This window comes from Rattus norvegicus, chromosome 1 (assembly GCF_036323735.1).
Source record: "Rattus norvegicus strain BN/NHsdMcwi chromosome 1, GRCr8, whole genome shotgun sequence".
NCBI classification, from domain to species: Eukaryota; Metazoa; Chordata; class Mammalia; order Rodentia; family Muridae; genus Rattus; species Rattus norvegicus.
Genome location: NC_086019.1, coordinates 249205057 through 249230377, shown reverse-complemented (window position 1 = coordinate 249230377; position 25321 = coordinate 249205057). Strand labels below are relative to the sequence as shown.

The window sequence follows — 25321 nt, the reverse complement described above, 5'->3', positions numbered from 1 at the left end:
CAACCCCTGGCCTGCTCTTTTGTAGATCAGGGAGGATGGGCTCTGGCTTCTTTAGGATGGGGACATTTGCACCAAAGCAAGTGGAAGTCACTGCCATTTAATGTGCCTTCAGTGTGACCCACAAGCAAAAGGTATGGCGTGTCTGTAGTTCCACCAAGATTAGGGGCTTAGAAATCGACTTAAGATCACTGACTGTGCTTCCCCTTGGTTTGAAGCCACAGTGGATATTTTCTTAGCGCTGTCATCCATCAGTGATAGCAGATTTTGTCATATTTCATATTCCTTTTCCTATCTCCCTCCTCCCTACCCGCCTGGAATTCCCACAGCAAGTGTTCTAAATATTATAGTATTGTGGAATAGCACCTCTGCAAAAGAACTCAAATGCCTGTAGTCTGCCCTCCCCTTTTGGAGAACTGGCAACAGGAGGAGGGATGCAGGAGCTTGCCCAAGGCCTCACAGCCTATCCGCAGCAGGGCCAGAACACAGATCGTCACCCTTCTCTGACCAAGTGCTTTATCTCATTCCTTAACTCCCTTTGCAAACAGATGCAACAGGGAACCACTTTTCCCTTATATGGCTGTACGCTCTGCTTCTTCCTTGACAGCAGAGGCTGGGTCAGTTCAGTCTCTCCTTCCTCCTCTAACTGCCTCCCCCACCATTTCAGTGCATGTCACGATGGGCCTTTCGTGAGAAGACCCATCTCCAGAGTCCTGAATGGGGTTAGGCTCACAGGTCATTCTATGATCATTGGTGACTTCTCAAACACAAGGGTAGATCCCTGCTGTAGAATCCCAGACCTTCCTCTTTCTATATACGGGAAAGATCTTCCTCTTTCCATTTGGTATGGTGATGAGTACAGCCAAGAGGGAAACTATCGAAAGCCAGAGTGCTAAGGGTTGGTTAGTGGCTGCTTTGGGGTTCTTCTCTAGCTGAGATCTGTCCTGGATACAAAGAACTCTGGATTTCTAGAACTTTGTCTGAGCTGGTCTGAATAGTGATGCTCAACATGCCTAGATTATAGCTCACCGGCTCACTACCCCTCGAGGCATACCTCTGGGAATGTTCATGGCCTTCTCTCTGCTGAGGAGAATTCCACTGCCTATTACTCAGCTCTCCCAGTTGCTCTGCCTTCTAAGGACAACTTTCTTCTGGTTAGCTCTGTTCCTGGGCTTCCTCATGTAGAGTCAGGGCAGTGAGTAGAGGCTGAAATTGGCGAGCCAGGGGATGGAGAGAGGGTCAGAGTTCTATGTGAATGTTTGTAAACAATGGCTGTACTTGTTTCTGGAAAGTTCAGCACTCGTGTGAGAGGAGGAGAAGCAGAAGCCAAAGGAGGTAGAAGGGAGAAAGAGTCTTTGAAGAGCAGACTGGGGGTGGAGGTGGGATGAAGAGCGGACGAGTCTTCATCTGCTGGGGAAGGTACAGAGAGATGCAGGAAAGACTTTAAAGCTACCTCCCTGTGCATCAAGAATTTAGCTCTGCTACATGGAAGTCTGGTTGTGTCTGGGTTTCCCCAGCATACCCAGGCAGGATGGTGGAGCTGACAGTTGAGTGGGTTTTGGAAATGCTTCGCATGAGGTCCCAGTGCTGCTATGTTGGAATCAGCACCTGTCAGTGACAGACGTCACTAGGTCACTTTCCTGCCGGTAAGGCACAGAAACAGGGCCAAGGATAGACTGGTCCCATCCTCCGTGTGTCATTGACTAGGTCTGGTGGTGCGCACACCTCTTATCCTAGTCTGAGGATGTTGAAGGGAGGAGGATAGGAAATCCAGGGTTCTCCTTGACTATATACAGTTGGATGCCAGCCGGAGCAGCACAAGACTGTCTCAAAACAAACAAAGACCCCCAAAGCACAGAAATATCATTTTCAGATTCAGTTGCTTGTTCCCTTTATACCCTGTCATCAAAAGCAGTTTGAGGTGATTTGGATTTAGTTAGAGGAATATGCCAGTTCATCCAGTTTTTGTGGTTACTATCAATTGAAAAGAAATTTGCTTTAAGGAAAAGATTGAATTTCCAGGCCACATTTTAGTCACAAAAATATTCTTGGGGAAGGATACTTTAATTTTGTTCTTTGAGAAACCGCTCTTTTGTACCGGTTTGAGGTGGGGTGTTTGGCTTAGATAAAGACTGCATTCTTCTGGCTGCCAGCCTCCTGGGGTCTAATCGATCTGTGCATACTGCCTGTCTAACATTCGTGTTCCATGACGAGCCTTCTCTGAGAGGCTAAAGGCCTAGAATCCGCAGGCTGCTGGGACTTGCAGGTCTGTGCATGGAGCCCTTTCTTTGTGTTGGCTCTGGGGACAGTAGGAACAGCACTTGTGCAGAAGAGTGGCCTTCAGAGAGCTCTGGCAATGCTTGATGCCACTGGGTCACGGCACAATCTTGTCAGCCTGCTTGCTGAGCCATTAGGTGCCATGACATTGTCTGCTTTACACATAGACACACATACACACACACACACACACACATGTACATGCACACGTGTAAATAAATACATATATATATAAAATACGTGCATATATTTTTGCCGTGCTGTGGATTGAACCCAGGACTTTGCATGTGCAAGGTAAGCTCTCTGCCACTTTGCAATACACTCAGCCTCCCTGTCCATACTGTTTGATCACCTTGACGACTTGTGTCCAGACAGGAAGTATCCGCCCCTTTCTTGTGCTTGAAACAATATCCAGAGCAGGTAGTCATTTCCTGCCTAGGTTTAAAAGATCTTGACAGTCTTTGGCGATGAAAAGGCTTGGGATCAATTCCTTCCCTCTCTACAGGCCATATGTCCCCTTTGCAGGCTGGCCTGTCAGACTGTTCACCGGAGAAGCCGAAGGCACTCCTAATAGTACTGGACCCAATTCCTTAGTTGTAAGTGAGTCCGAGATCTAGGTACCTAGGTGCTCCGGGCTCTTGTGTGCAGTGCAGATGGTATCTGTGTACGTCGTGGCTGGAGAACCACTGGGCCATAACCACTGCCGCAGGGTGATAACTAAGAGATCACAGTTTGTCCTTCTAAGAAAGCAGGGAAGAAGGAAGGGTGGATGTGTGAGGCGGTATGTGTGAGTGCTTCCAGTTATCTTCTCTCACTTGCCTGCCCTCAAACCCAAGCCCAGGGTCCGGGATGTTGTTACCATACCCACTTAGGGAGAAGGATAACTACGTGGGAGATGGACGCTTTGCTTAGCATCACATAGTTGGGTGGCTGTTGGCTTATGTCCTCTTTTCTATTATGGCTATGAGCTCAACACGAGAGGTTCCTCTCCAGTCTGATGGTGCAGTAGAATATGACAAGTAATATATGAGCTCACATTTACGAAGTAGCGAAGAAGTCCATTTTAGCATTTTATTAACCCAGCAGCTAGAAGAACGAGTGATCAGTATAAAAGCCTGGGGATCTGACCTAGGTTCTCAGCACGTATGCTATGGTTGTGTTGCTCAGTGTTCATTCTTGCACTTGGAGCAGGGGCTGTCTTTGACTCTTGTCTAACTTTGGGACTCCTTTCATCCTACTGGGTTTGCCTTGATGCTAACTATATTCATCTCCTAGGTGGGTGTGATATTAACGTCCTGTACCCTGGGCTTGGGTTTGAGGTGAAGCAAGTAAGAAAAGACAACAGAAAGCGCTCACACACCCATCCTTCCTTCTCCCCTGCCTTATCCAGCCTTGCTGTGAGGGGCTGTGCCTGGTCTTACTGTGGCTTGCTATGCCATATTTGGTTGATGTTTCTGGATGAAACATCCTTTCTGGGGATGGGGGCTGGGGAACTGCAGTCGAGATGTAATATATGAGAGAAGAATAAATAAGTAGGGAAAAAAAAACCCTACAAAAATAGCGAGTTACTTCATGTTCTCTTTCAGGTTGAGCCTTTGACGTTCACTGTATGTGTTAGCTAGTCCTGCCTCGGGTAATGCTGGTGTTTCAGCTCTGCAGCCATGTGGGCTAGTAGTCTCTCTACAAGATAGTGTAACTTCAGAATCTCTTGATAAGAGATGTATTTTATCTGGCTACCCAGGTAGCAGGGAGTCAGCAGTTTTCCAGATGACTGTTTTGCAAATACCTCAGCATGGGTCAGTGCCAGGCAGTCTGTGTGTCTGTCACCTGAGGGGGATACTGAAATGTCTTCATCAGGCTGCAGCCCCAAGTGCTCCTTCCGTGCAGCCTAATTGGGACTGGCTGTATGTTAGTCTGGGTAGTTTTACTCAGCTTCTCTGACTGTGTCTTTCCCCCTTTCCAGGGATGCTTGAATTTCACTCACTGTCTTTGGATGGGGAATGCTGGTGTGGTAGGAAGGGCAGTGAATTTGCACACTAAGGGTCCTTTCCCTCCTCTATAGACACTCCTGCCAGGAAAGGCAAGGTCAAGAAACCAGCATATTTAGGGAGAACAGGATACTGTGTACTTAAGATGTGTTTTCCTCTGGCGGTTTGTTTAAAAAACGTGTTTGCTGACAATCTAAGAGGGTTGGCCCCTACAGGGCCACAGCCCAAGGGTATAAAATCTCAAATATCTCGGAGGCCAGGCAGGCAGCTAAGGCTAAGATCAAACTGGGTGGAATGTTCTTGTTTTTGTGGGGTGGGACGGACATAAGACACTTTTGGTTTTTCTTTTTCTGTTGATAGGGAAATATTTTTTTAATAGAAAACCAGTGCATGCACCCATGATAAATGGCATCAACTTGGGGCTCTAGGGTTGGACAGATGCCTGAAAATACTTTGACCATCTAGAAATGGCTACTATCCAATTCCATAAAGCTGTGACTCTTGAGGCTTAGTGTCACCACATCTTGCTATATTTAAGGAAAAGCCACCCTGTAAAATTATAGATCTTTGGCTTAATAATTTAAAAAAATAGAAATAATTACAGACTGATAGAAAGTGGCAAAGTACTGCTTCTTTAAATGGTAACATTTTGGACGACTATAATACAGCGTCTAGTTCAAGAAGCTGACATTGCTACAGTGTATCCACATTGTTCTATAAACTCTATTATAGATCTTTTCCACTGGGATTTATTTGTTCTCCTGTGTGTGTCTGTGTGTGTGTGTGTGTGTGTGTGTGTGTGTGTGTGTGTGTGTGTGAGAGAGAGAGAGAGAGAGAGAGAGAGAGAGAGATCCTGTGTGGTTTTACTATGTGTACCATGTATATAATAACAGCTACAATTGAAATCTTTGGGAACCAGGTGCAGTGCACATGCCTGTAATCCCAGCATGTGGAAGTTAGAAGCAGGAGGATGAAGAGTTCAAATGTAGCTTGGACTGTACAGTGAGTGCCAAACTAGCGGTGACTACATTAGATTCAAGTATGAAGGTGTAGACACACACACACACACACACACACACACACACACACACACACACACACACACATACACTTGAATTTTACATTGTTTGGGCAAATAAACTGAGAACTCTGTTGAGGTCCACAGAACATGCCTTAGGCCTGGTAAGGCCTGACGAGTCTCGAATTTTCAACCTCTAGTCTGCCTGTTTTTGTTGGTTTGCTTGTTTTTTCTTTTTTGATCAGATAAAATTTATGCTAAATAAAATTCACTATTTAACCATTTCTAAGTAGGCAGTTCAGCATTTTCCAGCATATATCAAGTTGTGCCAATCATTGACACTTTTTTCTGCATATCTTAAAGAAGCCCCTTGTCCATCAGCCTTCATGTTCATTCCCCTCTTCCCCATCCTTTGGCCTCCAGTAATCTACTTTCAATCCATGGCTTGTCTGCTCCAGACGTTTATGTAAATGGAATCATATAATAAGGTTTTTGCTTGTTTGTTTCTGGCTGGATGTTTTCATCTTACCAAGGATGGGATTTGAGACCAGAGAAGGAAAATGACATTTCTGTGATTATATGGCGGAGGAAAGGCTGTCTGCACTCATTCTGTTGTACCACAGCTATCTGGCTCTCCCCATCCCGTTGCCGGTATAATGATCATAGTGTCATGGTCATGATTTCTTTTAGGGAGGTTTGAACTAACATACTTATCAGTAGGGCATTTCCTGTTGTGTAAAAGTTCTTCAGGTCACTGTGGATATGGGAATTGGAAATCAGAAAACAAGGCGTGTGGTTCAGGTCAATATATTTTTCTTAGAACCAACAAGTGCATGTTAGATTGGGTGCTGGCTGTTAAGGGACACTCAATTAAGAAAATAGGTAGATGAAAGATGGTTTTTGGACATTGACATAAATACTGGGATAGTGGGGAAGGACACCAGGCCCAGGCCAGGGTGGAGGAAGCTCGAGGATTAGAAGGAAGCTAATGGCAATGAGATGGCAGAAAGAGGGTTAGACTTTTATAATGGGCTCTATAGCACCAACTGTAAGTTCATTAGTGGTGACAGGGGGGAGTGGGGGATATGAAGATGTGGTTCCGGGGTGACTTTGCCAGCTACCCCAGTCCATATCTGAAGTTCTCAAATGGTGTATGGCTGAATGGAGGCAGAGTAGGAGAAGCCCGATTTGATAACCAAGTCTCCATGGAAACCCCAGTCTGAGCAGTTAGGAGATGCGGTACAGGATATATATGGGAGCTAGTATCCAGGTAGGGACAGAGTTGGAGAGTCACAGACAGCTAACGGCACCAGAAGACTCATCCCAAAGCCATGCTATGAAACACATTCAGGGAGCCCTCAGCCACGTTCCATTCACATGGTGACTTGTCTGCCTCATACTGAGCACAGGTTATGAGCCAGGAACTGTTGTAGTCCTAGGGTTATACAAATGAACAGGCCAGTTAAGATCCTCGCTGTTTTGAAGGGGATAAATATGATAATAGTCGGCCATGGAAAGGAGCCTTTGCTGCTGAGAGTAAGGCTTGGGACTCAACTGGCCTTGGTCAAGAGGTAATGTTTCCTCTGAGCTCTTAATGCTGAGAACGACCCATCCTTGGCAAGAGATAGGGAAAGAGGTTTTGCTATCTATTTTATTCTTTTATGCAATAGAAATATCAAATTCTATTACTACTAAATGCAAGTAGCATTATGCTGTATGGAATGGGTAGTCTCTGACCATTTATGGTGTGCTTGGCTTCATTGAGATGTTCTCAAGGGCACCAAATCAGATAGACTAGATATCTGTGGAAGTTTGGTCCTAAACTTAACAGTCTTTGGGTGGGGAGCAGGGAAGAAACCGTCAGCTTGGGGGAAGGAAACACATACATATTCAAGTAGAAGAAAAAGCATTACTCTGAATCATTTAAAGTAGGTATGCTTTTATAATTTTTTTAAAAGGGAAGCTAAGATTTTTTTTTCTGGTTTCTGGCTACTTCTGTTGTACTTTATGAGTATTGTGTCATTCAGAGGCCTTGGAAACATTCATTTTTCCTCCTACTGGATTTGTGGACTAGGTGGGAGAGCTTAAAAAAGCTCTCCATGACCCACTTCCTGTGCAAATGGATGTGGGAGGAAGAGGTTGGGCTGGCACTGGGACTGAGTGGAGAGGAAGCCTCAGTGGAGTTCAATCCCTTAGGATGTTGGCATGCGTGATAGCCCCTGTGATCCCAGAACTCCCTTTCAAGGTTCAAGAGGGGTTAATTTTGCAAGTTATAAAGTGATCTTAAGTAGGATAACCAAGGCAGTGTCATATGAAAGCAAACCAGAAGGGTCAAGTACTGGGATTTTGCATCCTTCTCAACCTGGTTGGTTGGCCTTTTCTCTCTTGGGCTCTGGATTTGTTGCTGGTAGGAGAGAGAAGTCTGCCATGAGCTTGGGAAGTGAGTCAAGCCTTGCATGAAGAAGAGAGAGAACAGCCAAGTCTGGCTGGGTGGCATGAAATTCGGGGCATATTTTGACAGAAACCAGAGTTTTGAGGCACGGTATTGGGATACGCGACTTGCTGTCAAACTTGGAACTTGACAGCAAGCAACACCAATCAAAAGGCAGAGCAGCATGGGACAGACCCTTGTCTATCTGTGGCCTGGGACAAGATGCACTGTCAACATAGAAGTGGTCCGTGCTGTGATGGAGATACAGCAAAGGTTTCTGAGGCCATTGGGCATGAGAACTCCTGGGGCTGGAGTGGGTTGGTGGGTCCTGGCTGACATTTGGTAGGAATGGGTGTAGCCGAGATGGATTTACAGCAGCTGATGCCGCTTTGTGGTCTTGGGATGGAGTTGAGAAGAAGAGGCCGCAGCTGAGGGAGGTGAGCTCAAGGTCTTTAGCAGGGCCCGAAACAAAAACTGCCATGTCTTTTGAGGCACTGGTCTAGAGAAGTGTCTTGTTTTAGGCCAGGTATGTTAGAACTGTAGGAAAAGGGACGAATCATTTGAAAATTGAGGGCTCCCAGGAGGGGAACAGTCTCTTTGCATTCCCCAAACTCACCACCACCTCATACAAGAAATAAACTTGATTTCTGGCCCAAGTGGGGGTTACTTAGGTTGGAGTGGGATCCTGGGAGGTCTCTTTGTTTTTTTGAGGAGAGTGGAGCTCCTTGTTTGACCTATTGTTCCTATTAGCTAGCTGTGGATTTCTCTGGTGTTGGCTCTCTGAAGGTCACCTGCTAACACCTGGGGAGGGAGAGCTCTCTTCAGGCTGGTCCATTCAGCAAAGCAGTTTGCTCCAATCCATCATCTTTGTGGCACATACATTTACTTTGCCATTTTTGGCTTGGGATGACTCAAGCCATTCCACGACCACAAAGTGGAAATCTGCAAAGAGTACTCAGCCGGCTTGGCAGAGCTCCACACCTTACACTCATCTGCACTGCTTGCCCTTTGATGGGCAGGAGGGACCTGGGCAGAATGCTTATGTCCCGAATCTGTTCCTCGAAGGCCAGCTGATGTCTGGAGAGGTGCGGATCCTTTGTCCTGCTGGAGGACAGCTATGTAGGGACGCAGGTCTGCTGTTGGGACTAGGCAGCCTTCTTTTCAACTAGGAACAGGTAGACGGGGTGTATGCTGATGAAGAGAGGGAGGCCTGTCTCACTTACCTGGTGTCCGTTCTTGCTTCCTGCAGTCTGTCTTCGGTTTAATGGAGTTGAGTAGGCAATGACTGTCACCATGGAGTAGAAAAGAGAATGAATAAATCTCCTGTAAGCAGCATTCTTGGCGTTTTCCTGCAAGATGCTTAGTTAGTGACCTTGAAGAGATTATTCTGGAACTTCCGTGCTCTTGGGTAAAATGTACCCATCCACGGCTGGGTGCCGGAATCTGCTTCCCGTAAACTGGGAGACATTGGGCTGTCAAACCAAAATAGTTTAGTTCTTAGCGATTCCAGTGAAATTCTGTCCACCATTCAGGGGGACCGTGTCTTGTTCTCTCACACTGGCCTTAACCTGTGTACATGCAGTGCCATCTACCAGGTTCCTACAAATGCTGGGTTATATTATGCAAGGCAATGGTTGGGTTTTTGGTTTTCGTTTCATTTTGTTTTGTTTTTTGGTTGTTTTTCTTTGTTTAAGATCAACAAGGTAAGAAGGGAGTCGGATGAAGCTAAAGTAGATGGCTTTCCAGGTGTCCTTGCATTTGCCTGCGTTGTCCCATGGTCAGGGATGTGTACCCTCTCTTTCTTGCCCCTCTTCCAACCAGGCTTTGGAGTTTTCCCAGTCTTCTGTTCACGCTAGGAAAAGTGACTCTGCTTCTGCTGCACTAGGTGCTCCCGCTCAGTGCTCCCGCTCAGTGCTCCCGCTCAGTGCTCCTGCTCAGTGCTCCCACTCAGCGCTCCCGCTCAGCACTCCCGCATCTCCTGAGCTTGCCCATTCAGTGTCAAGGCTGGGCCCTTCTCAGGACAGCTCAAGGGCTCTGCTGACTTTGTATCTCTGTCACCTCACACTCTCTGGTATGCAATAGAGCTCAGCAAACAAATCAATAAATTCTTTGAGAGAATGATATAAATAACTCTTACCACCTTAAAGCTGAGTGCTGCCAGCGCATTACAGTGCTGGTATCTTTATATACAAGCATACATAGTTGTCTCCCTTTTGTTCTTCTGTGGATGTGCTAGAGATAAAACCTAGAGCCCTCCACATCCTAGGCAAGTGTTCTACATCTCCAGCCCTTAGCTTTCTCTTTAACAGTTTATTTTTATCTACGTGTGAGTGTTTGCCTTGCATGCGTGTATGTGTGGCACATTCGTGCAATGCCTGGGGAAGCCAGATGAGGGTGCCTGTTCCCTGGAGCTGGAGTTACGGATGGTTCTAAGTTGTTCTGTGGGTGCTGGGAACTGACCCAGGTTCTCTACAAAAGCAGAGGCAAATGAGGCCTGTGAGGAATGCAGGTCACAGTTTTCTGTGCAGTTTTCTGGGTTTGTACCGCTGGGGTGGCCGCTGTTTACTCCCAGATCACCATGGGCTGACAGGGTCGAATGTTGGCTGTGTTTACAGATGTAACTGTGGGCTTTTCTACTTGCCCCCAATTCCCAAATAGAGACTTATTATTTGTGAATAAATGCCTAGGCCATAAGCTAGGTCTATTTCCCGACTAGCTTGTCATTTATATTAACCCATTTTTACTATCCTCTGTCTGCCACATGCATAGTTACTGCTCCTCAGTTCCTTCAGAACATTCTGGTCAGACGTTCTGACTTTGGGTGGGGAATCTTCCTGCCTGCATATTTCCCAGGGTTCCTCTCTCTTTGCCGGATGTCCCACCTTCTAATCCTGCCTCAGCTTATTGGCCATCAGTTTTTTACTGACAGCTGATGCTTCCACATAGTAAACAGAGATTATCCCTACATACAGATCTTATCTGTTTGAAGTTTATCATCATCATCATCATCATCTTAATTTATTCCGTGTGTGTGTGTGTGTGTGTGTGTGTGTGTGTGTGTGTGTGTGTCTGTGTACATAGAGGTCAGAGGACAACGTTTGAGAGTGAGTTTTCTCATTGTACTGTGGGTTCTGGAGTTTGAACTTAGTTTCTCAGGCTTGTGTGGCGAGATTTTTCAGGCTTAAGATGCCTGAGCTTTTCTGTGGCATTCCTGAGTTTTAACCTCAGTCTGAGGGTGCCAGGATATATGAAGTGGGTGCGGTGTTGTGTCCCCACAGTCTAAACAACTCTTCACTTTCTGCTTGTAACCCGGTTATAGATGTGGTCTGGAGCCTCCTTGTGCCCGAGATCCTGTCACTGCAGTGGGAACTGTTTACATGTGTGACCTGAAGACTATTGGCCCGTTGTGGGAAATGAGACTGAGCCAGAGATTTAGGCTGGAGGAGAGGCATGAGAGCTTTGGGCCTGAGGGGTTGTTTAGCAGTTGGGCTGAGATGAGCCTGCTGAGGTAGGTAAGGCCAGCCTGTTTGTGGTTTACTCAGAATGATTTATGTGTTGTTTCAGGAGGTTGGCACCCGTTGGAAGACTCTGAGATCCTCTCTGCCCAGAACTCCGGGACCAATGCATCTTCCCACCACCTTAAAACACTGGTGAATCCATGCTCTTGTTTCCTTCCTCCTATAGCAGGGGAGGGAAGTCCTGACCTCGCTCTGTGATTTGCAGATAGGGTGTTCATCTTTTTTCTCCGTGGAGGAAAGTCTGCAGGCTGGCGTGTTAGTTACTTTTCTATTCTCTGATAAAACACCATGAGCGAGGCACTTCTAGAAGGGAGGCGGGGCTTATCATCCCAGAGGAATAAGAGCACACACGTCACAGCAGGGGATTGTGGCAGCAGGTGGCAGGCACGTGGCAGGGACAGCTGGGAACTCCCACCATCAACTATAAGTAGCAGCAAACTGAGTGAGTGAACTGGGAATGGCATGTGGCTTTGAAGCTTCAAAGACGGCCCACCTTGATTCACTTCCTGTAGCAAAGGCCCAATTCTTAAACCTGTCTACACAGTATCACCAGCCGGGGACCAAGTATTCAAACATCCAGGCCTGTGGGGAACACTCTTATTCACACCGCCATAGCTGCCGAGTTTACTGTGGGATCTAGAATAATTGTGTGATTTCTGGGGTTCAGTCAGCAGAGTACATCTTGAATTGTTTACACTTTGGGGTTGCTTGCTTTGAAGTCTAAAGGAGATGATATATGTGAAAATACTTCCGAGGGAGGTGTTAGGCAGATACAGTGTAACACTGTGGGCTTCTGAGATACCCTGCAGCTCACTTCTCTCTCACAGATTTTACCTTAATTACGTAGTCTTCCGAGCATCCCACAAATAGCTCTAAGAAACAGCTGCTCCAGGCAGGTCACTGCAGCCCAGGGCTAGACGGAGTCTTCCTGTCTTGCTTTGTGACGCTCACCTTTACCTGCTTTATCTGCTTCCTGAGAGACAAGACTCTAAAGCCTGTCATGTCTGAGTTAACTAATGTATCCTCCTGGATGTACAGGTTGGTGATGTAGGTTTTTAAATACTTGTTTTTTGAGACCTCTAGGGTGGTTCTGTAAGATATTTGTATTTTTTTCCGTTTTAAGTTTACTGCCACTCTGGTTCTGTTTTATTTTACACGCACATGCGCGCGCGCGCGCGCGCGCGCGCACTCACACACACACACACACACATATGAACACACAAAGGTAAAGCCTTTGACGCAGGCAGCATCAGCATGACGGAGGAACAGGAAGTTGGCCAGTTTGGCTGGACTTGATCTGGAGATGGTTTAGGGTGGGAGTGATGGGCACCAGATCGTATAGGCCACGGTGAAGAGTTTGGGTTTTCCTTTGTCTGGGTGATTGGATTGTACTGGAGAAGCTTAAGTAAAGTAGTCGATGTGACCCTCTACTATAAAATCATTCTTCAGGCTCCTGAATGGATACTAGAAATGAGGGCAATAGGACCTTGGGGTAACTTTCGAGAGACCTTGTCAGTTGCCAGGTGATGGGTAGAGGTGCGGCCTGGACCACAGAGTGATGGTAAGTGGTAAGGTTCAGTTATGCCTGGAAGAGAGAGTCTGAAGGTCATTGTGGGATGGGAAAACAGAGTCTGCAGGTCAGCGTGGGGAAGAGTCAAAGCTAAGCTAGGATTTTTGGCCGGGTAAATGACACCATCATATATTGAGGTGGGGAACAAAGAGGGACCCTAAAAATTTGATTTCAAGGCTGGAGGTGTAGCTCTGTTGATAGAGTACTTATCCGAGGGGCCCAGAAATCTTAGTTTGATTCCTCAGCACCATATAAACTTAATACTAGGGCTCAGCATGTGGAGACACAAGGGCCCTAAGTTCAAGGTTAACCTCGGCTGTGTAGTGGGCTTGAGGCCAGTCTGGATAGTATGACTCTCAGAAAGAAGTTTCACTTGAGCCGTATTAATTTTGAGATGCCCACTCACCATTATCACAGAGAAATGATAGCGCCTGAGGCTGGAAAGGTGTCTGTGAGGTTTATCAGCCCTGATGAGGTCTGGAGACTGGATGGGGTCCTGTGTAGGATTTTGACAGAGAAAAGAAAGAGGCACAGGGTGTTTGTTTTTCTGGATAAAATCTAGGAAGTAAACTAAGGTCTGGTGAGATGGCTCAGAGAGTAAAGGCACTGACTGCCAAGCGTGAGAAAGGAGACCAATTCTCAGGACCCACGTGGTGGAAGGAGAGAGCCAACTCCCTTAAATTCTCCTCTGCCTACTTCTGCTGTGACATGTGCACATGCACGTTATACATGTGCACACATTCGCTACATACATGTGATGAGGAATTTTGTGAAGAAGCAAACTAAGGACATATGCAAGAGAATATGGTTTGATTCCTCTTGGCTATGCACTGTACAAATGAGATAAAGATATGAAAATGGTAACAAAGCCCCCTCTTGTATACAAAGTTTAAACATTGTGGTGTCGCCAGATCAAGAAAATTCATTCTAGTTTTGCACAATTAAAAATCTGTTTGCTGAGAGAATTTATAAGCTGCATTTGTGCAGTTGTCACATGACTGCTTTTGGCTGGCAAGCTGAAAGACCAGCATCCCTTGCCAATAACCTGTAAACTGCATTGTTTTTCCTATGGGCGGAGTCTTGACAAGCTCATTTCTGGCTGACTTGAATTTACTGCTTATCCCTGTTGAGGTTTGGTCTTGCTGTGTATTGTAATATTAAGTGTGGGCCCCCAAGACCTGGAGTCCACATGTAGACCAAGGGACGCTAAATGACCCTGTCCCCTAGTTATTTCTGATTGGTAAATAAAGATGCCAATAGGCAGTAGCTGGGCAGGAGAGACACAGGTGGGGTTTAGGATTCCTGGGTGTGGGGTTGGAGGGAAATGATGGAGAGGGTAGAGGATGAAGTGAGAATGTGGGTGAGGGCTGGCCAATTGGAAAACAGAGTGAGTAATAACTCGGGGTTATTGATAAAAAAATAAATTTTAATAGCATCCAGGGTAGACACCCGCCCACTTCTAATGCTGTGTAAAATTTATTGTAAATATAAAGGTTGTGCGTGCGCCTTTTATCTGGGAACTAAATGGTCAAAGGTAGGATAAAAACTCTAGATTGGGATTAAAAATTTCTGCAACGCATAACCCTTCAGATTTTCTTTTCATTCCATGATTATGTTATCCAGTGGTAATAAACTGAAGGCCCACTCTGGCTTATTTCCACAGAAAGATATGATAAAATTCTATGAAAAGGGTCTGGAGAGGTGGCTCAAATCCAGTGCCAGGGGAACTGGCACCTCTGACCTCCTAATGCACCCACACACGTGCACACATCCACACACATACATACATACCTGTACGCATGATCAAAAATTAATATCCGGGGTTGGGGATTTAGCTCAGTGGTAGAGTGCTTGCCTAGGAAGTGCAAGGCCCTGGGTTCGGTTCCCAGCTCCAAAAAAAAAAATATCCAACGAAGGGTAATGGGCAGCAGAGGACCACAGTAACAGTTAGAGCATAAAGAGCAGAATAAATATAACTGCAAAACATGCGTGTGGGGTTTGTCATCCCCAAATGCCAAGGGCTCATGGGAGAGAACCAGTCTTGAATCTCATACATTTTCATCTTACTTCTGTGATTCTGGCGCGAAGTGCAGGTGCTCTGTGCTGGTTTCATTCACTGTTTCCTTCCTGTGATTCACCCACTGAGCTTCCTCAGGATCTCACTGGTCTCCTTAGTTTACCCATTTCAGGCTTCCTGAATGTTTCTTTTCCTTTTCTCCAGCTTCCGAGGACCTTCCCTGTCCCTCTCCTAACACCTGTTTTAAAGCCTGTCTGCCGTCAGGATAGCCCTACCCTTAACCCCAAGGCTCCTGAAGGTCTCCAGGGGTGTCTTCCCCGTGTCTACCTGACCTACTCAGCCCTGTGTGGAAAAGATGCCTTAATAGAAAGACTTTGAATACAGGGTGATAGCAGCATTCCAAAGTGATTTAATCCCAGGCACCTGACTTGTTTGAGCATGTGCTTGAAGATGCCAGGCTTTTAGGGAGAATATTTAGAATGAGCTTCTGGTACACCTAGGATGTATGTGTGAGGGCTTGTGACATGCTGCCTTTGACAGTGGTTAGGGTCACCACAGGCTTCAGTGTCTTTTATAGTATCAGCCTTGCCTTTCATGTCTTCTGATCTCACAGAGTAGAACCGTAATGAGAACAAAACCCATATAACATAACTATCAGTTGTTGGGGAGGACATCTGCTTGGTTCGGTTCTTCAGTGAGTGATCCCAGGAATGAAAACAAATGGGACATCCTCATGGCCCCGGAAATAAAGAGTGGTAGAGCATGTAAGACAGGAGAGTCTGGGCAGTAAGGTGGCTTAACTGGTGAAAGAAGCACTTGCAGTGTAAGCCTGACAGCCTGAGCCTGGTCGCTGGAGTCCCTGACCACTCAGAGATGGAAGGAGAGAACCAGCTCCACAGTTTTCCTCAGATCTCCCCACATATGTTCCCACGCGTATATCATTTGTACATGCAAAAGAATAATCTGAAGAATGTATTGTAATGGATATCTTCCTCAAGCTTTTTTGTTTGTTTGTTTGCTTTACTTTGCTTTTTTGGGGGAAAATCAAAAGATAGACTCAGAGCTTCAGACTTCCAGACCATTTCAAGTTGAACCTTTTGGTGGGAAGGGGGCAGCGATGTGGGGAGGGGGTTAACCTTTCTCTCAGTGTTCTCCTTGGTACTCATGTTTTTCGCATGACTTACTGTGTTGTTACACAGGACCACGGTAGCATTCCTTTTCATTAAGTTCTCTTGTCTCTTGGCCTGTATCCGTTCTTGCTCAGTTTATCTTGATTGAAGTCGTTATCTGTTCACAGTGCCTGTTGTCTGTCATTATTGACAACTTGGTCTATTATTGGTGACTTAAGTTTCGAAGGTTTGCATGCATGGGGTATGACATTCAGGCCTGTTTCTTCCCTTCTTCTGCTCTTAATTTCTGAAGATATATTAAAGTATTTTTAATGAACACCTTATTTAGCTGTTTTAGGCAACTCAGGATTTTAGTTATGGCTTTGTTACCATAATCTGGCTCTCAGATAAGGCTATTTCAAGTTAATTTCACCACACCCTTTAGAGAGAAATCTTAATTTTTTTCATAGATTCACTTATTTTGTATACATGAGTAGTTTCCCTGCGTGTATGTCTGTGTACTGTGTGTGTGCCTGGTGCCTATTGGAGGTCAGAAGAGGCATAGGATCCCCTGGAAATGGAGTTACAGATGTTGTAAGATACCATGCGGGTGCTGGGAACTGAATCTAGGTCCTCTGAGAAAGCATCAAGTGGAATTGTTACTGCTGTAGAACACACTTTAAGGTCTGGAATCCGTTGCGTTTGCTGGTTTCCAATCTCAGAGTTCAGAAAGATTAAAATACAATCCAAACTCTTTATTGTCTTAAAAATCTGTCAGGACTGGAGAGATGGCTCAGAATGGTTAGAAGCACTCGCTGTAGGACCACCAGAACCCAAGCTGGCATCCCAGAACCCCTGGAACAAGCTGGTGTGGTCGCACTTGTACGTGCAACTACACTGTTGGGGTCAGAGACAGGAGTAGCACTGGGGCTCGATGGCTCTAGATTAGTTGAGAGCACCCACATTTCAGACTCAGGAGGGATCCCATTTCAAAAGAATTAGATGGAAGGAATAGCCTCCGTGTTCCCATGTATCTGCATATACATGTACAGATGACACTGTCTCCTCCCCTCTCCTCCCCTCCCCTCCCCTCCTCTCCTCTCCTTTCCTCTTCTCTCCCCCTCCCTCCTTTCTATCTCCTATTTTCCTATCAGTGGAAGCTTCTTCAGACTCAGTGAGAGCCCATCTCTCAAAAGGTGGAGTGATGAGTGTCCTTTGGCTTTCATGTACCTTTATGTGCACACATCTGTACATGGGTGTGCATAACATTCTCTCTCTCTTTGTCTCTCTCTGTCTGTCTCTCCCTCCATCATAGGAAAATAGTAACAGTTTAGTTTGCGTAAGTTGATGGGAAGACATAGAGACGTGTCTGTTGGGTGGCCTCTGCAGCCTCATTGTCTTAGTACTTCTTAGGCTGCAGCTTTACTCTGTTACTAGTGATTTGTACACCTATTGTCTGGCCAAAACTCAGTTTGTGCAGCATTAACATTCTTAGATATTGATGTTTTCCCAAGAGATTTACACATTTTGTTTTAAATGTTTTAAACGAGCAGGAAATGATATCACATGCTGGCCATGTGTAGAAACGAGATATTTTCTCCCCTTCCACCTAATGACTACTATAAGTACAGATAAAATATTTCTTGACTTTTCTTTTTCTTTCCTGTTTTGGGGACAAAAACATTAGGTTGAACTTAGGGTTTCCCCTAGAGCAAGGAGATTGGCATTATAGCCAGTGATTTACTGCCCGTCATCTGACAGAATCATCCCAGTTGTCCCAGGGACGGAGTTAGACCGAGCACCTTCTGATGCTGACAGGACAGTAATGCTTTCATCTTTCGGTCCCCTTGTCAACAGAGGTGACTCTTTCGGTGTTTCCCTCAAGCACAGTGTCTCTGCTCAGCTCACCATGCCTTGGTTAAATAAGTTGTTTCTGCTGAGGCGTGATTAAAAAAATAATAATAAATGAACCTTTCTGCTTGCTGAATTAATCTCATTCAACTTCCACATTTGCGATTGGTTAGGTGCTGGTTCTTAGACCTTTTGGGGAAGGGGTCAGGAACCCCTTTGAGGTGTGAATGTCCATATATGATCTGCATGTAGAACCTTTGTACGTTTCCAGGAGGTGACACTCCCCATTCAGTTATGCTTAGTCACACGCAGTTCTAAATGTGGCCACTTCTGGATGGCTCTGAGTGGCAGGCACCCACTCTTAAGATTGCTTTTCTGATTAGATAGAGCTATGCTGAAAGCAGCCCCATTTCGGAGCAATTTGTAGCTTCCAGAACTGTCCCAATATGGACCCAGAGCCGGAAACACTCTTATGTAAGTCGATGTTGCAGAGACACCTGCACTGGCCCTGTTTTCTCACAGCCAAGTTTGTCTCCCTCCTCTCCCCGGGCCTTATTTATTCCCTCTTCAGACCTCCTCTGGCCAAGAGAAAAGCTCTTTTTTATGCATATATTTTACAATACATGTGAGACCATCCAACAAAAGCCATGGCCAGACACCGCACTGTTCCCTGAGGTGGCCATCTTTAGAGGATGTTGCCCTTCATGGCAATTGTAAGCTAGATGTCCACAAATGACAGCATTTTAAACATTTTGGAAATGGAGACCAGACCTCAATACTCAGAAATGTTCACATAATTTGGTCTTAAATTGCTTTGGGAAAACAAGAACATCTATTAGTACTGGGTGTAATTCTTGCATGGGCATCAACGTTTGATGCTGTCCTTGGATCTCCTTAGGGTGACTTGTTCTGATCTCCCCGGCTTGGCCTTTGTAACCCCCGAGTTAATGTTTTGTCTCAAATCCTCTCCTGAAAAATCAAGGGATCTTTAGGGTCAACAGAACATTTTGTTTTCCCAGCTTTTGAAATTGGGAAACTTGGTTTAAAACAATAGGGGCAGAATAGTTGGAGAAGTTCAGCAAATTATGTGCTTTATTTTTTTTTTCTTCAAAGGGAAGAAAAAAAAGTGCTGTAATAATTTTTTAATGTTCTTTACAAATATAAAGCCATTATATTAGCTTTGAGACATTCTGAACTCTGTGTAATTTGATTTGCTCATCTAGTTGCCCTGTCAGAAGCATCTGTACAAATCTTCTAATTATATTGCTTGCTCTTAAGGATCCTTAGCTTTCTCTACTTTAGAATAAACTGCTGAACTTGAAAAGGCTGACCAGGTCTAAAGGCTTCACCCCTTTTGATGATGTACGGACAGACGTAAAAATGGACAATAGACTCGGCCATCTTTTTAAAAATGTAGTTTTATTTCTATTTGAAACGTCCTTGTGTTCACAGGATAAAGAGTAACATGGGATAATCAGGGTCCATGTGATTGGCTTCTCTGTTCGTTCGGGTATTGCATTGGGAACATTCGTCATCTCCACGAGGTGCACTGAAACATTCAGTTAATTGTTGTCAACTACAGTTATTCTACTCTTAAAGAACATTAGAGCTTACCCTTTTTATCCAGCTGTACTTAGTACCTGTTGCCGCTACGAGCATTTTAATGTCCTTGTCTGTCTATCTGCCTGTCGTCTCTTGCAATGCCAGGAATTAAATCCAGGGCCTCGTGTATGCATGCTATGTAAACATCATAACACTGAGCTAAGTCCCAGCCCCTGCCAGCATTTTAACAAGACACAGGGTTGTCTGGTATTTGGCAGCCTTTCACTTTGCACTGTGTCCAGTACATAGTAGAAAAGGAAGTTCACAAACTAGATAGCAGACCTTGCCCAAAACTCAAATGACCACGTAGAACGTCCAGATCATTCACACTTTATGAGTTGCCCTGCTCAAGACTTTTTGTTACTTCTATGACTTCTCCCTCCCTAGTGGTCTTTAGAAACCTCTGGACATGAAATAGTAGCCAGGATACAATAAATCTCAGCCCTTTCTGTATTTAGCTCTTGTACTGGGCAGGGCATAGAGAGACCTTACCTTGGTCTCATGTGAGGCCTTGACTTCCTGCTTCCCTGGGACCACCAGCCCTGCCTAATACGTCCTCTACTTCTGATAGAAAAACGAGACTTTGTGTAGTTCAAAATTCCTTTTGTTTACATGGGGTATCCATTTAGGAGTGGATGTAAGTTATGGGAAACCAGAAGCTCTAGCTGTCAGAGTCTCTGCAGAGTCATGGTGCAAGACCCCTAATTCCTCATTTATTTTGCATGGCGACCTGTGGTACTCCTAATAAAGAACCAAGTAGTGAATTCCTGTGCGTCGACTCATGATGTAGCCTTTTAATAGCACCTCTGGGAGGAAGTTCTGTAGCAGATGGTGTAGGAGCGAGCTAGGCAGAAGGGCTTTTAGCTCTCTTGCATTATGGATAGATGTACAATGCTACATTCGCACCTGCATGACTCTCACAACACTTAGACCACCTAGTTCTTAAATGTAGGAACATACTTTATTTATTTATTTTTGTGACAGGTTCAAAGTCAGTTGTATACTCTGTCTTGGCTAATAATACAAAAGTGGTGTTCTCACACTTATACCAATAGCACAGCAAATACCTAACTCCTAACCCCTGGCCTGGACTTTCAAAAGTTCCCAAGTCTCCATTGTCTTCCTGAACCACCACTGCACCTGCTAGCATGGTGGTTTCCTCTCAGGCTCTCAGAGGGCTGCTTTCAGCTCCTAAGCAGCTCATGGTTCCTAACCCACGTCAGCTGTTCCAAATAGTTTCCATCTTTCTCAAAGCCACAACCACATCCCACCTACTACTTTTTCCACACTCGGAAGACAGTCTCTGCTCGCCTGTTCTAAAGAATGGCTGTCCAGCAATAATCCCACAGCAATACTCTTCCTCTGCCTACCATGCCCATGTTTCTTCCTTAATGGTCGAGACAGAGTCACAGGTGACCCTATTTATAAGTACTGAAAAGAGTCGATGTGGTTATTCAAAAAATAAAAACAAACCAACCAAACAAAAGCAGAAATTTAAGCCAACAAGTGCTGTTTCCCCACGCATTGAGGTAAGCTCTGAGACTAGCAGACTAGTGTGCGCACATTTGTGTCATGCAAATGCTTCTTGTTGATCTGTAAATATTGTTTCAATAAACTAATAAATAAATCAACACCTTTAATGTCAAGAGAACATCATAGAGTTCAAACACTCACAGCACCATTGGGCACACAACAATGTGGCCTAGAAGAATGCTTTCTAAAACACAATGCCAAGGCCGTTGCAGGTCTTGATTTATGCCCCCTTGCTTGCGCCATTTAATTAACCCAAACAGTATTGAGTCATTTTAGTGTCATTTACTTTGCAAATGATTTTCTCAAATTCACAAAATATATTTAGTATAAATCATACACACTATATGATAGATTTGATGCATTTTGCATGCAATATACTATGAGTGTTTTGTGATACAGAATGTACATGTTGAGGTCAGACAAACCCAGTGTCTACCTTGGTTTTTGAAACAGCTTCTCATTCTAGAACTTGTCAAGTAGACGAGTCTGGCTAGCCATTAAGACTCAGTGATGTACCAGTCTTTACTTTTCTGAGGGTCACAAGCTCATACCATCATGGCCAACATTTTTTTACATGGGTTTTGGGGGTAGAACTTGCATTCTTTTTTTATGTATTTTGATCATGTTTTCTCTCTCCCCCCAGTTCCTTCCTACTTCCCCACCTACCCGACTTGACATTATTTTTCTCTTTCAAGACAAAAAAAAAAAAAGAAAGAAAACCAAACACCAAGACATACTCTCTCTCTCTCTCTCTCTCTCTCTCTCTCTCTCTCTCTCTCTCTCCACAAAACTGAAAGTCAAAACATGCAAAAGTCTAACAAAGCAAAAGATGGGAAAGCAAAGCAAAATGGAATAAAATATCCACAATAATACTACTGAGTTCATTTTGGGGGCCTGCCCTGAAGTGTGGTTGATATACGCAGTGAGGCTCCACTGGAGAAAACTGGTTTTCCCTTTGCCAGTGGGTAGCGATTTTAGATAGCTTCTTGGTTGAGGGTGGGACACTGCCTGTATTTCCTCCTCTCAGTACAGCATCCCACCTGGCTCGAACCTCTGCAGTCCCTGTGCATACAACATGCTGCCATCTAGTCTCAGTGTTTTGGCCCTCTGACAGTGCTGGGTTTGGGTTCCATTTCATGGAGTGAGCCTTAGGTCCAATAAAAAAAAAAAAAAACAAAAAACAAACAAAAAAACAAAAAAAAAAAACAAGCAGTTGGTTACTTCCATAATATCTCTGCCACTGTCCCCTGTCACTGTTACAGGTCGCAGGGTTCATTATTGGGTGATATTGGTAATTACCTTTCTCCTCCAATATCATGCAGAGTAAGTAACATGAGTGTTAGTCGATAGGAGCGAAGTTTCTCGTGAGGCAACAGATCAATTTTTCTATAGAAGTCATGTTCTGATGCTTATGAGGCAAACACTTTACTCTCTGAACTATCACCCAAGCCATACCATGTGTTTATATAGGTGTATGTGTGCATGTCCCAGCATGGCACATAAGGTCTCCTCTCAGGCATGCCATGTTGGCCATTATTGAGTTCGCATGGACATGCTGTTTCTTTATACCTTTCTTTAGTCTCACACTCACCCAGATGAGCCATTCTGGATCCCCTTTCTCCCTTCCTTTGGGTTACTTAACTCTTACCTCAAGTCTTGGCTTAGGCTTCAATTCAGGGAAGTCGTTGACCCTTACTTCTTGCTCTGTTCTTTGCTACAACCCTTCACCCTTTGTACACTTTGTCCAGACCTGCTCTGATGTTTTATATTTGTGGGTTGGCAGTTTTCTTGAGCATAAGACTGTTCTTGTACCTAGCAGAGCATAGCACATGCTGTTTGGTATGTGCTCCCTGGGTGGATGTGGATTCCACTACAGTATTGGTAGTAAACTGAATATTAGAGCTACAAGGAAACTATGATATTAGCAAATTAACTCATTTGCTCTATTAATTCTGTGCATTTGTGTGCATCTATTGTGAGAATGTGCACATGAGCCCAAGTCTCTCTGGAGGGCAGAAGAAAGTTGGATTCCTTGGAGCTGGATGTGGCTGGTGGGAATGAAAATTGGGTTCAAGCTCTTAAGCACTGAACCACTTTCCAGCCCCATAGCTCACTCATTATATAGTTTGCAGAGACCAACATCTCACAGCTTGTTCCAGACAAACCAAGGACTCAGATTCCCTCACTGCTGTTCCCAGTGCAATGTGCCATGATGGTTTGCAAATGTGTTTGTGTGTGAAGTTGGGGGCTTTCTGTCTCTGCTTAGTGCCTGCCTACAGCAACCGCTGGGAGTGTTGTGGCATCCGATTTCTTTCCTGGGGAGGGAAACAGTGTCCTGACAATGCTAAGAGCTTTTCCTCTGCATGGTGCCAGGTTTACAACGGCCCTTACCTCACTGCTTCCCCTTCCCTTTCCCGGTTTGTCCTGGTTTATCTTTGGGCGGGCTGAGTCTCAGCAACGGTTGCTAAGTAAATAGAGGAGCTACACATTCGGGGCTGTGGTGTCAGATAGTCAGTGTCTTTGCCTTCACCTGTCCTGGCTGTTCTCACTCTTAGCATGTGTTGAAGAACGCACAGTGGATGTTTCATCTGACAGCCCATAGGATAAGGGAAGCCTTAAGGGGGAAGCAGCAGGACGCTTTTGTGTCAGTGAAAAAGTGAGTTTGTGTTTCCAGACCCACCCTTGGAAATGGCATCAGAGGTAGTGTGTCTAGAAATGCCTGCTTGGATATTTATCTGCTCAGAGTTTATTATAAAGAACCTTCTGGAGAAAGAGACTTTACCATGTCTCTCTAGGGTTAAATCTTCAGGCTGAGGCTGAGGCACCGCTCCTTCCATTACTGCCTGGCCATGGATGATGCAGTTTTGCGTGGTTGATTCCTAAACGCCATGGCTCATTTGAGCTCCCCATTAGCACTGATCACAAGTTCTGAGGGTCAGTACAGAGGTGACCGTTGGCAGTGTCATGACTGGTTTGAACCTTTGGGCTCCTTTGGTAACTAACCAAATAGTAGAAGGCTAAAACTGCCTTTGTTGTTGTTGTTGTTGAAAAGTCTCTGGAGACCAGAGGCTTTAAAAAGCCCTTTTGCTTCTCTTGCTTTTTGTTTTGTTTGTTGAGATACACTGTAGCTCAGGCTGGCATGGGACTTAGTCCTCCTGCTTCAATTACCTAAGAGCTGGGAATGTAGACTTGAGCCACAGTGTCTGGCCGCCTTTCCCTTCTTTTGGAGCTCTGCAACATTGTTTCCCTAGGCATTTCTGTATGTGTTTCCTTTTTGTTTATTTTTTTTTTTAAAGCAAGAACTGCACTATTTACAGTGACCTTTAAGCTCACAGGATTTAGAAATCCCGTGTCTTGGAAGAAATCCAGGGCCTTGGGTCTTAGGGTTTCTGAAGTCACTTTGGACCTTGTTGGCTTCCAGCCACATGGGAGTGTCTGATCCTCCCTGGGTTGGTCTCAAGTTCCAGGCATTGAGCTAGAAGTGCATCAGCCAACGATTTGACCTGTGTCCAGAAGGATTTTTGACTTGCTATATTCTCTGCTTGGCATCAGCTTATTTCCTCCAGGGACGTCCCCTTCCTTGGAAAAAGTAAGTCCAAAGATGCCTGTCTGACTGATGAGCTAAGGATGAAGTTCAGCTGGGCCTTTCCATTCAGGGATCATACTTTGTCAGTCATAGGTCCCTGGCTGAGCAATGTGTCACCAACCTTCATGTATGTGGGTACATTGTCACTGTCTTCAGACACCAGAAGATGGCATCGGATCCCATGACAGATGGTTGTGAGCCACCATGTGGTTGCTGGGAATTGAACTCAGGACCTCTGGAAGAGCAGTCAGTGCTCTTAACCACTGAGCCATCTCCAGCCCCCTAATGTGTCACCAACCTTAAAGAGACGTTCCCTCTCCTGCCCACTGGAGCTCCCTACATAGGCTAGTTCCAAGAATGACAATCTGAAATCTTGAGACAAATCAGTCAGCATTGGTTCTAAGAGTCTGCAACTCATGGGAAGTTCCTAGACTGTGACCTGAGGAGCTGCTGTAGGTGGCAGCTGTACGTGGGCCTCCAGTCTTCCTTCAGCCATTGTGTTAACTTTTCTCATGCGGTAATAGGGAGCTGTGATTATAGATAGGACAGGTAGAGGGGGTTGTGGTGGAGTGCAAGAATATCCTTAGAACTGTGTGCTGAAGTGACCCCTGAGGGTCTTGAAAGGGTCTCAGTGTATCTAAGATATTACCATTCCTTCCAGTAAGCCAGCAGACCACGAAAATGCTCCTGCCTTCAAGGCCCATCTGCTATGTGTAGACTTTTGTTCCTTTATCTTTAGTTCTACTGTACTAGGTGTAACTCATTTAAAATCTGCAGACTGTTTAGAACCCAATAGTAACAGGATCGAGCGGGGTAGTGATCCC

At 45.2% G+C, this 25321-nt stretch overlaps 1 protein-coding gene across 50 annotated transcripts in view; it reads left to right on the top strand.

Moving 5' to 3' along the window:
• Positions 1 to 25321, top strand: part of Sorbs1 (sorbin and SH3 domain containing 1) — a 222380-nt gene that overhangs the window by 49326 nt on the left and 147733 nt on the right. For 8 of the 50 annotated variants that reach the window (XM_063273968.1, XM_063273962.1, XM_063273977.1 and 5 more), the window contains exon 2: positions 11276 to 11361. The exons of 2 other annotated variants lie outside the window; for them this stretch is intronic. The gene's annotated coding sequence lies outside the window, so the exon portion shown is untranslated. Of the gene's footprint in view, positions 1 to 11275; positions 11362 to 11502 lie in introns of those variants that run through there. 40 more of the 50 variants (XM_039095225.2, XM_039095212.2, XM_063274119.1 and 37 more) reach the window with 13 other exon arrangements.